General features: G+C 41.9%; 1 long non-coding RNA gene across 1 annotated transcript; it reads right to left on the bottom strand.

Moving 5' to 3' along the window:
- Positions 1 to 1,056: 1,056 nt before the first annotated feature.
- On the bottom strand, positions 1,057 to 3,296 carry LOC149998009 (uncharacterized). Its single transcript, XR_016514305.1, has 3 exons — positions 3,259 to 3,296; positions 1,212 to 1,266; positions 1,057 to 1,130 (listed from the first exon to the last, which is right to left on the bottom strand). It is a non-coding gene; the product is annotated as an uncharacterized LOC149998009 (long non-coding RNA).
- Positions 3,297 to 12,075: the final 8,779 nt, after the last annotated feature.

The following is a 12,075-nucleotide window of genomic DNA, read 5'->3' as shown; positions in this document are numbered from 1 at the left end:
TTCTTAGTTGTGGAGAGAGATGGAGCGTGTCACTCTAGGCCTCCATCTTGGCTGGAAGTCTCCTGTGTGTGTTTGCCTGTGTCTTAGGTAGAGCTGTTGCTCCTGTTACATTGTAAGGGGCCGAGCCTTAGGGATTCCTCAATTTTTTATGTTAGCTTGCTATTGTATACTCAACCTTTGACTGAAAGATGAATATAAGCTTTTATTAATTTAGCTGACATTACTAAATTACTTATTTTCTTAATGACTTCTATCTAATTAGAGTCTTAATCTGAAATGACTTTCTTCCCTTAACTGTGAACTTTCTACTAGCTTGTAAGGATGGAGAACCCGTTACACCAAGACAGGGCACAGGTTTGTGCAAGTTTAAGATCTCAGGGGAGAAGACAGGCCTCACCGTAAAGGCATGCTCAGGGATCCAAATATTCTGACAGCCCTAAGACCTGATGATGGGGGGCCACAATGGGGGTCAAGTATGTTGTACATAACTGGCGCTTGGTGAGCCAGGGGCCAGAGCACCAGGATAAATTGTTATTTGACTTAATAACCCACACCCCTGGATGATGATGTATCTTCCAGTTCTCGGGGACAGACTATATTGGGGAACATGGGGGAGAGGAGTCCCTTTTCACCCTTGTTTGACCACACTGCTGCTTGAGGAAGTGCTGGCTACCCCGGGAGTCCTGCTTCAGCCTTGCTTTTCTTGCTTATGGCTCGTGCTATTTGTGTGTATATATATTTACCTATTTACATTTTAATTCTTTCCCTCATGGCTAGTGGTGGTTACAAACGTACACATTTCAGTAGAGAAAAACAATTTATTAGTAACCTGGTTCACTCAGCAGGAGGATCAGGTGTCACTTTCTGTTACTACTGATTCCAGGGTTTTAGAGGAGACTCCCTCCTTTGTTCTGGGGAGAGAAAAAGAAGGTCAAAGCTTTTACTCTTGAAAGGAACAATGAAACTATTCATTATTTCCCCCTTTTAGACAGGAATTCTAAATAACTCCCAGTTATTTACATGTCGGAAGGCTCCTCCTCATCAGAGGAACCCATGTTTTGCAGATGCTGTGCCTCTTCTTTTTTCAAAGGGCCATGTGCACCCCGCCGCCAGCTCCAGAAACCGCCCTCCTAGAAAACAGAGAGGGAAACATGAATCCTGCCTGTCCCCCACTTTTTCCCGCCACAGTGCTTGATCCTCCTGAAATTTACCTCCATCTGGCTTTCCACCGGTCGGTCCTTATTCAGGAGTCGCGAGAGAAAGCCCCTTGGAGGAAAACGCATACCAACAATTAGTGATTTGTCCCTCGCCTTATTAGGATTAAATGGGTAACTGGGTCCATACTCACAGGCAAAGTCACTGTAGACCTGGGACCTTGGAAATGATTCTTTGCACACTGGGCTTCCAGGGGTTCTCTGTGTCTGTTTAAAATGTCCCTGCCATGTCTCTGGGGTGACCTCTGTGGGTGGTCTGGCATGGAGTACAGGTGGGATTTTCAGCCTGAAGCACTTTCCTGGCCCTTGGCCAAGCGCCCTGAAGTGCATTGGGGAAAAACTGCACAGCCACACTGGGCAGAAGCAGTTTGCTCTCTCCAGAAGCATTTCACATCTGTCCCATTTAGACTTAGTCCCACATACACCCTTTGCTGGGGGTGGGGGTGAGGGTAAGAAGGTGCTTTTAACTTTCTAGCTGCTTTATCCTATAAGTTAAATCACACAACTAAATGCCTGAGTCCAAATAGCAGTTAGCTAAGTTAGCTAGCTTGCTGACTTCCGTACTGCAGGCTGTCACCGCTGAGTGAGTTGTGAAATCAGTTTACAAGTCACAACCAGCACTAGACTACAAAGTATTCTTTTTGACTGAAACAGAATAGAAAAAAATCAGAGTGCATAATGAGTCTGTTTTAGAAACGACTTATGTCTGTGTGGTACGTGTGTACTGAGTTCTGACATAAAGTGTAGCTCACAGTCCAAGCACGGGGTAATCAATGGAGAGACCCCCAGCTGGAAAGGCACCATCTTCTTTCTGACACTAGCAATGTGGCCATGGAGCAAGATATTTCCCTTCCTCCTCTCTGTTTCCTTATTATTAAAAAAAAAAGAAAGAAAAGACAAACTACTGCGTAAGGTCTTGCCCAGTTAAAACTCTATGAAGTTGGGATAAAGGGAATAGAGAGAGTAGGGGCCTGAAAACCAGGAGGAGGGGAAGGGAAATTTTCCTGCCACCTTACAGGAAGGACTCATATAGTCTACATTCCGTCAGCCTTGAAGGAGACCAGAGCCTTTACCCTAAGGCCACGTGGCTTTCCCTGTCCCTTCCCCAGAGCTCCACCACCAGCAGGAACAAGTACAACCAAGACCTCCCCCTTTGCTCCCTGTTTCCTTAAAGGACCAGTGGCAGCAGATGCACCTGTGCTAGTCACACTCTCTATCAGCTTTGGCTACGGAGCTCATTTTGCAAAGTCCAGGCAAAGCATCAGAGTTAACAAGTGTTCTTTCCAAACTTAGCGGTTTCCTCACTGTAAAATGAGACTGAGGTAGAGTTCTAAGTTCTCCTCTAGTTCTTTCTTTTCTTTTTCTTTTTTTTAACTTTTCTAAGCATTTATTTTATGATAAATTTACTTTCAAGTTTTTCTTGCTTCAGTTCCTTATGGGACTTTTCTTTTCTTTTCTTTTCTATGCATCTTCTTCTTCTGGTTCAGGACCAATCTGCTCTTTTTCAGGGAGGAGCATCTCAGTGTGGCAGGCCTGAGAGCCCTTGTGGGCGTTAATCCACCATGAGCGCCGTGAACTCTGCGCTGCATCTTGGGAGCTTTGCTCACCTGGATGTGCTCAATGCCCAGAGAGTCTGCACCCCAACCCTTAAGTTCAGCACTGCTCTCTGCAGTTTTAAGCATGTGCAGCAAAAACGCAGCACTCTTTTGGGGGCACCAACCTGCACCCAGCCCCAGTCTTTGGCCTGGGCACTCCTACCAACTCCACCATTGTAAGGACAGAATGGCACACATTGCTTCTGCAAAGTGACATCCTTTAGCTGCTTGGTGGCTTTTCAGATATGCATACCCTTTTGGCCTGGCTGTTTCCCAAGTGTTCTCAAAGTGAACATGAATATTTAAAACTCTTGATTTGCATGATTTTGTGGGGTTTTCTGGGTCAAATGAGTAGCGCACCATTTTCAGAGGTCACTTCAGGCCACCTCCAGGAAGAAGCTCCTCTAGTTGTAAAATCCTACTTTAAAAACTGTCAGACTAATATTTACCTTGGCTTTCCTCCATTATTGCCCACAGGTGTTCTTGCAGCACGGAACTGTTTTAAGAAGAAAGCAACATCACAATTATTCATCACAATGACCACTATCTCTAAATCTTTATTTGTTCCCTTCTAGGTAAGGTGATAACTTTCTTGAGGACAGGAATTTGTTGAATACCCTTTGACTCTTCTTCCATACTCCCTAAGTTAGGATCTTGCAGGGAGCTGGCAATGTGTTTCATTGGCTGCTTTGGATAACGTTCAGCAGTTAGTCCCTAATAAAAGCTCTTAGAAGTAGAAAAAGAAAATAAAAGTATCTACCGGAAACAACGCAGCAGCTTTGTTTTAAGTTCAAGAACAAGAGTAGGATGCCTGTTATTACTGTTACTATTCATCATTGTTGAGGAGGTCCTAATCAATTTAATAAGAAAAGTGAAGTATTGGAAAGAGACAAAACGCATGTGCATAGGAGATGATGCCAAACCTAAAAGTGCAAGAGCATCGACTAGAATTTTAATGTCAAGTAAAATGACAATTCAGTAAGTGAATCCAAAATCAAATGATTAATACGCAAACCTCAAGAGTTGTCCCACGTACCACAAAAGACTAATTAAAAAATGAAAGAAAGATCCCACTTGCAATATCAATAAAAATGCATCAAGTACCTAGAAACAGACTTAACAAAAAATGCGTAAGACCTACGTGATCAAAACATTAAAACTCTTCTGAAGGACATTAGGAAGAATACACGACGTGAAGATACCATGTTCTTAGGTGTTGTGAAGATGTCAGTTCCCTTCAAATGAACCTACCGATGTAATGCAATCTATTCAAATTCCAAGAGAGTTTTTAAACAAAACCTGGCCCGCTGGTATTTGGTAGAGAAAATATGCAGGAATAGCCTACAAAATGTATGAAGAAGAAGATAAAAAAGCAGCAGCTTATATGTTATAAAGAAATTGGAATTACATGGTGATACTGTCACTGGTACAAAAAAAGATAACTAGATCAACAGACTAGAGTCCAAAGAGAGCTTTTTAGATCAGGAAAGAAAGAATGAGTCATTCAATAAAAGATTTTAAAACAATTAAATCTTCACGTAGGGGGAAAACAGTCAACCACACTACAAACAAAACCAATACTAGACAGATTTCTTTTTTAAATTATGAATAAAAGAAATACTATAAAAAGGACTAAAAGAAAATATCAGAGACCACTTTCATGCCATGAGGTAACAAAGGCCTCGCTAACAAAACCCATACCCCATAAGCCAGGAGATGATCGGCAGAGAGGGTGACAGATGATCAATACACATCCTGCTCCGCACAGCCCTTGCCCTCTTCTCCCCTTGTTTGTTTGTTTTCTCCCTGTTGATTTATGGAAGTCCTTTGATATTAAATATCTTCATACTTTCAGTGGTTTTCATTGAATTTCAAAATTTCAAATATTTCTCAGTGTTGTCTTTAAGGAGACAGAAGAGTCAGGCAAACCATCCTCAAAAAGCTTATCATCTAACTGGGGAGAGGAAATAATGAAACCACATAAATAAACACAAATGCGAGATTAAACTCCATAGAAATTAAATGCATTATAGGAGTTTATAGAAAATCCAAAAAAGCAAAGGCCATGTGCCCACTAGAGAGGGAGAGGGTATTGTCTGGGCACTGGCCAATGACTTCTTCCCAGAGGCCTTGGCAAGCTGCCCACATGCTAGTCCCCAGCTCCTAGGCTCAGAAGTCAGACTCTTCACCAAGAGAGGGCTCACTTCTTCCGATCGGGGTAGTCTCACCTTGTCAATACTGCAGTGCTAATAAAAAATCAGAAGGCCAAGATTACGGCCTGAGAGTGAGAATTACATCTGTTCCACAGACAACACCTGTGTCTACACGATCAGGGAAATACACTCTGTGGAGCTAGGCCACATGGCACACAGAAGCACAGTCAGAAGGCTACTTGGTGAGAACAGAATTAGAACAATAGGAATCAGCTGAATCCCGTGTTTAAAGGAAAAGACTGTATTAGCTGGATCCATGCATCTCCCCAACAGGCACAGCCTGGCTAGTGGGCTGGACTCTCCACGTCTGCTGCCTGAGGTGCCATCTCTACTCTTAGGCACTGCTAGGATGGGCAATGCCCATGTCAGACTCTCCCTCACCTGTTCTCTGCTTTTACTGCTGACCAACCCTCCTGCAAATAGACATGTTTTCTTTAGCAGTTACACATCCAGCCAGGTATTTCTCAAGTCTGGTAGACCAGGAGGCCATTTGGTCCATACACATCTCTGCTCTGCTCCATGATGTGTTGACCTTGGTATTTCTCTCTTAGGGAGCTGCCTTTTAAAAACTTACTTACCATATTTTTAAGTTCTCGTGGGAGGGGAATGCCTCACTACTGCCCACGCCCTGAAAGGATGATAAATCTCACAGAAGAAGGAGGACTAGCAGGGCTGAAATAGGAATTTGAGCTGGCTTTTGAGAGATTCACAGGACTTGCAGCACAGGCAGAGCAAAGTAAGGGAGTTTTAGATGAGCAAAGGCACGAACAAAAGTAGAAATGGGCATGGTGTGGCTAGGTTATGGTGGGGGGCTGCCATGACCATTGAAAATGTAAACAAGGTATTAGGTTGGATTAGTAGGGTAGTCAAGATTGTCAGCTAATTAGATCACTTTTAATATTAGCTCCTGCCTGTTGGGAAAACAAGCCATTGTGTAATTGAAGAAAAGGCACACAGGCAAGCTCCAGGAAGAGGTGAGTATAAATACGACAGGCTTTAGAGAGGCCTGATGCAGGATTTAGTTTGCAATGTTTTAACTGAACCTATTTACGCCATGCTTTTTACACACTGGAGAAGAAATCCGCTAAGTAAATCTAGTCAATTGACAAGATCACACTTTTGTCTTTTAGCCATGTCCTTTTGACCAGGGTGACATAACTTTATGAGGGTGGAGAGTCTAAATCTCTCCTCAGTTCAGCCAACAAGAAATCAATGGTAGAAAGAGAGTAATTGGTAATACATCAAATCAACATCATCCATTTTGAGTTGAAGAAATTTTGCTGTCATGTCAACTCTGGCCTATTGTAAGTTCTCAAAATAGTACAGTGGCTTGTTATCTTGATTTCAGTTCCACACAATCTCTGGGAGTGGGCTTCCTTTAAAAATCTTTGGAATATAATGTGTAATAAAATAATAAAGCATATCAGCATTCATGACTAAAGAAAAATATCAGGGAGGAGTAGGTGGGAAAGTGGCTTTGATTTTCAGTTTGTGGGTTCTGACTCTATTCTAAAGACAGAATGTATTCTGGGAAGCTGAATGAACCGTTGTCTTATCATAATGAGACAGAAGATTGCAGTTAAACCTGTCGCCACTACGATAACAGGAGAGGCTAATAGGAGTATCTCCTTATAGCCATATCTTGGCACATTTCTGATGACCTTAAAAGAGAAAAACAAGCAATAATTTTAAAAAACAAACCAAAGAGATGGAAAAGATAAAAGTTAACTATTCTTAAGCCTGTGCTAAAGAATAGCTAACTATTCTTAACTACTACTCTAAAATCCCACTCTTTCAGGTGAATGGCTTATGAGGAGAGACCCAAAAACCCACAGAATATATTTATAAAATATTGTGTGTTTATCCTTACATGCTTAAACTTCAGTCCCCTTTACAGTACTCTCTATTTGATGCAATACACCTATTGAGACGTTTTTTTCCACTGCTCAAAACAGTTTTTGAACTTGTCAATTTTGATGCCATTTAGTGCTTCTGCTGTTTCTTTGTTTCACTGATTCCACATTGGCAAAACAAATCCCCTTGAGGAATTTTTCATCCAGGGAAACACAAAAAGTCACTCAGGGCAAGACTGGGTGAATAGGGAGGGTGGGGTGTGGGGGTCATGCGGTTTTTGTCCAGAACAGCTGAACACTCAGCAAGGTGTGCGCAGGCGCACTTGTAAATTACCCATCAAATATGTTGAAAGAGTCTTCCAAAAAAAATTCACTGATGCCTAACACACCCTCTCACAACAAAACCAGCTGGTACACTCTTACAGATGGGTTCCTAGAATACTCCCCTAGTGGAGGAAACCTGTACTACAAGGGGCCCGCCCTCCAGAAGACAATTCTGGGTTTTGGGGGGTTCCCTCTCATATAGGTTCTTAAAGAGCATACCGTATCTAATGTGTTATGCAATCTTAGTATTAGCATTTTCTTGTGCAATTTATTTATCTTGTGTGTTAGGTCCTCTTGGTGTCTACCCCAGGAACAGTGGCACCACTGTCTAAATGAGCAAAGTAGAAGATCACTGTCTTGGGCCTTGGCCAAAGTCACATAGCTAAGACAAGAGGCAGTCTGGGTGCCTCTGGTCTTCCTACCTCAGTGCTTTCATGGCACGTCCTAACTGACTGGCTGTCCAGGCCTTGTGCCTCAGGAGCTGCCCTTACCTCATGTGGCTCCTCCTCTTCCTCTTCACCCTGGGCTCCTGTCTTTTCATTTGCCCATTTGTTCATGTCCTCTGGCTTGGAGACCTCTTCTTCTTCTGGCTCAGTGAGCAAGTCTGTTAATAAATCTGTTCCAAAAAATAGTTTCCTCCATTTATTTTTGTAACTTGAATTGTAAAATTTAGGTTTAAGAAGGGTCCCTCTATTGTTTTTCAAACGACTCAGGGGCATACCTCCATCTTGTACATTTTAAAAAGGAAGTTTAATGAATGGTAATAACATTGATTCTATACCTGCTTTTTAATCTCCGAGAAATAAGGCAGTCTGTACTGTAGTGCACTAATGACATCACTGTTATCATTAAAGTCTAGCTGCTTACCCAGAATGGCTGACAATTTCTTCTTTTTTTGGCCTAAGGAGACCTCCTCTGGCTGAATTGTCAGCTCACTGCCCGCATTCTTATGTTCTCGCAACGCGCTCATGAAGGAGCCTTTCGGATTTTTTAAATGTGGTTCATCTGTCAAAAAAGAAGAGACCATTTTTGATCATGAAGGACTCATGGGACAGCTTTTTGTCAGTCCAAAGCCCTACATGCCAGTCAAATAAGTTGATAAGTTGGGAATCAGCAAATATCGGAATGTTGTTGAGAGAGGAGAAAAATAAACCCCAACTTAAACCTGATTGACAACACAACAAAAGGAGAAAAGCTATGTTTTTAAAGGGCGTTATTGACTCAGAACATTCCACAGCGTGAAATAGAGTAACTATATTTAGGGTTAGTCCCTTAATCCCCGGGGGCCAGTTGCCAGGTACTGAAGAAAAACCAAGGCTGGAAGACCCCACTCAGTTACACTCTCTGCAGATCTACTGCGATTCCTCACGTTCATGGTTCCCACCCTGTCCTGCTCAGATGCAGAGGGAGCATGAGGCGTCCTCTCTCCGCCTCTTCGTGTGCTCGTGTTCTTGCTTCCATCACAGGTGAGCGTGATTAAAACCCACGGCTAACAGCTCTTCATCTGGACATGCCCTTCTCCACTTACCCACCAAAGCATTACTTCGGTCATTGCTTCTACACATCCCTGCCCCCAGAACAAAAGGCTCTATACAGAAAAAGAACTCTATGTCCACTCTTGCTCTGTACTTAAATTTAGGCAGGCATCTGGAATGTAGGTGGGTTAAGAGACTTGGCAGGTTGTGTGCCACTGTGGAATGTTCAACACATCTATGGAATAATACTTTGGGGTTCTAATATACAGAAGGGAAAAGGCAACTGTTGTCAGATGCCTACTCTCCTTTCCTTTCATGTCTTTTCTTACATTTTCAGCTTTACTTGGGGAACCATCCAAAGCTTCTGACTGCATGAAGGTCAAGTGTATCATTGTGCAACTGGGTTTCCATTCCAGAATAATGAAAGTATTGCTGTTGAAGCTGAGGGTCAGAGAAGGAGTTGAGGGTCCCAAAGTGGGGAGCTTGTGGAGCCCCAAAAGGAAAGCCAGAGATCTGAGTACTAGGTGACAGCACTTAACACTCTCTAATCTTGTTTTTACTCTCCTGTTAAAGGAGATTAAAATGCCTGCTCTGCCCACCTTTGGGGTAGAAGAGAGTAATATAATGGGCCAAAAATTTGTTTTTGAAAAATGAGCCACACTCTCTTAATATAAGTAGCACAGTGTTATTATTTATGATGTGCCCCAGATCCCTGCCAGAGACCCACATTCACACTATTTGGGCATGAAAGCACATTTTGGAAGTTAACAGATGGTGCAAATAAGCCTAATTTGTAGAAAAATACTTAAAAGCACCCAAGTGTTTGGTGGATAGAAAACCGTGAGCTTCAGAGCAAGTTCAGAGTTGGACACTCTAAGAATACAAGAGGCCTCCCACCCATTAGAAGGATTTGTCAGTAGCTTCTGATAATAAAACCAGAAATTCAGATCCCAAATAGAATTTTCATAAAATACAATCACTCGTACTCTTTTTATAAAATTGCAAAACAAACAGAATAAAAATATAGCTCTACCTGTCCAACGAGGCAAAGGACAAATGAGGCCCAATGCATCCAGAGCCAGTTTACAGGCTGTGCCACTGACCAACAGGTTCTCATTTGGACGGAAAGCGCCAACTGAGCACCGCACGCACTGTGTGCTCATTGCTGTTAATCCCCTGCCCCCTTCCTTTCTCTTTTTCCTTCATCCAACTTTTAGCAAGGAAGCGATTCTCAGAAATATAGGGAGTTAAACTCTGGATGAATGAATAAAAATAACACGGTGACCTTATTTGTTTAAAAACTTACCATCACTGGGACAACTGTAATAGAACAACAATTTTAAAAAAGAAAGAACAAAAGAAAAACAGCAACAACAACGAACCTTCGAAAGGTATTTCCAAAGGAAAACAACTTATCATCATCGATTAAAAATTAAAACAAATAAAATAAAAAAGAAAGAATTTACCATTGGGCAATTCAGACTCACCACAAGTTGTGTGTGTCAGACAGTCAGCGGGGCAGTGTAATTTCACTCTCTGGATGACCCTCTCAATGTTCTCACTGAATTTGCAGAGGCAGCAGGCCAAATTACGGGGGAGGATCCTATAAAGGGAAAGGCAGAAAATTAAATTATTGGCAGAAAAGCTATTTGAGCAGGTAGAAGAGGTGGGCAGAGGCTACCAGAGGGCTGTGCGAAGAAGCGTTATGGGGGCTTCCCACCTGAACAGTTTGGGGGGCATCAGCTGGCCATCGATTATTCTTTTGGTAATCCTCACTGGGGAACGTGCTTATTGATTTTAGAGAGAAGGGAAGGGAGGGAGAGAGAGGGGGAGAGAAACATCTATGTGAGAGAGAAACTAACCGGGACCCTCAGCGAAACCCTAGGCTGGCTGGAAATGGAACCCGCGACCCTTCGGTTTACAGGAAACCTCTCCAACTCACTGAGCCACACCAGCCAGGGCAGCCATTTGCTCTCTTGAATATTGTCAATAAATAGAGGGGAGGACAGAAGAGTAAGAATGGCAGACTAAAGGTGATAGGCACTAGAATCAGGTGACACTCTGATCTGTAGTTATAATTCAGATGTATCTCCTTCTCCCAACCCAGAAGTCTCACTTTGGGTGGAGAGTGCACTAGGAGGGGGAAATCTTCTAAGAAGGCTCTGGATAAGTCCCTAACTTATAAATCCCTAATTGTGAGTGGTAAATGTATTAGAAGTTACTCTGGGCATAAAGAAAAACATTATGTGGTTAAATAGTAGCAGACTGCATTGGGCAAATCTGGGCAATATGAACATTCAAAAGAATAATGATAATAAGGTATAACATAATTAATTTAAAGAAGAGCCCATGAGTTCACAATAATACTCAAAAAGAAAATAGGTAAACTATTATTTATAGAATAATTCCAGCTAATAAATGTAGTAGGAATAATAAAATTAGAAAAAGAGTGTCACTTTGTAACCACCAATGTAGTAATCGATCAGACACAAATTATTACTGATGCACAATTGGGTAAAAAGTTGAGAGGAGAATGTCCACTGATCTTAAAGCATCATTCAACAGATTATTTATTAATTACCAAGGAAAAAATAACTTTACAATGGAGGGATCTGGAAAATACCATGTTCACCAAAAGATCAAATTTAGCATTATAGGCCACTTAAAATGATGAGGTAGAAAGGATACATCACTTACGTAGTATTCCTTCCAAAATATTTTACTTTGAATCTGATCATGAGCAAACAGACAAATCCAGACTATGGGACAATTCATAAGACAACCATCTTAGACACATCAAAAATGCCAGTGTCATAAGAGACAGAAAATAAAAAGGGTAGATAAATGTTTTAGATTAAAGGAAACGAAGACAAGACATGTGATACCTGATCTTTGATTAGATTCTGGATCAAAACAAAACAGACTTAAAAAATATTATTGAGGCAGGGGGGAGAATATAACTGACTTTAGACCAAGATGGGATCAATTTGACCTCCTGCCTAAAACAATTTAAAAACCAGACAAAATATATGTAACAACAGTTCTCAAGAAGTTGAAATTCAGGTAATGAAGGACAGTGACTCCCAAGAGATAGGAAACAAATTAAGGAAGCCCTCTGATGCATTGTTCTAACTTACTGCTCTGAGCTTCCAGGTCATGATGTAAGGAAGAAAAAAAACCCACAGAGACTGGTTAACTCCCTAAGGAATGGATATGAGTTGGGGAAACCAAGGTGACTGGAATGCACAAAGCAGAATACTAGGAAAGAAAAGAAGTACACAGACAAGCACTCTGGGGATATGCAGAGAGATCTCTTGAGTATTCAACAAAGTACTGGATGGTGCCTGTGTGTGAAGAGTGGTTTGAGCCCAGGAAAAGAACCACATGAAAGGATCAGAGAG

Source organism: Furipterus horrens, unplaced genomic scaffold (genome assembly GCF_987537825.1).
Source record: "Furipterus horrens unplaced genomic scaffold, mFurHor1.1.pri manual_scaffold_11, whole genome shotgun sequence".
In the NCBI taxonomy this organism is placed as follows: Eukaryota; Metazoa; Chordata; class Mammalia; order Chiroptera; family Furipteridae; genus Furipterus; species Furipterus horrens.
The sequence above is the reverse complement of the archived record's forward strand: the minus strand, read 5'-3'. Positions and strand labels throughout refer to the sequence as shown.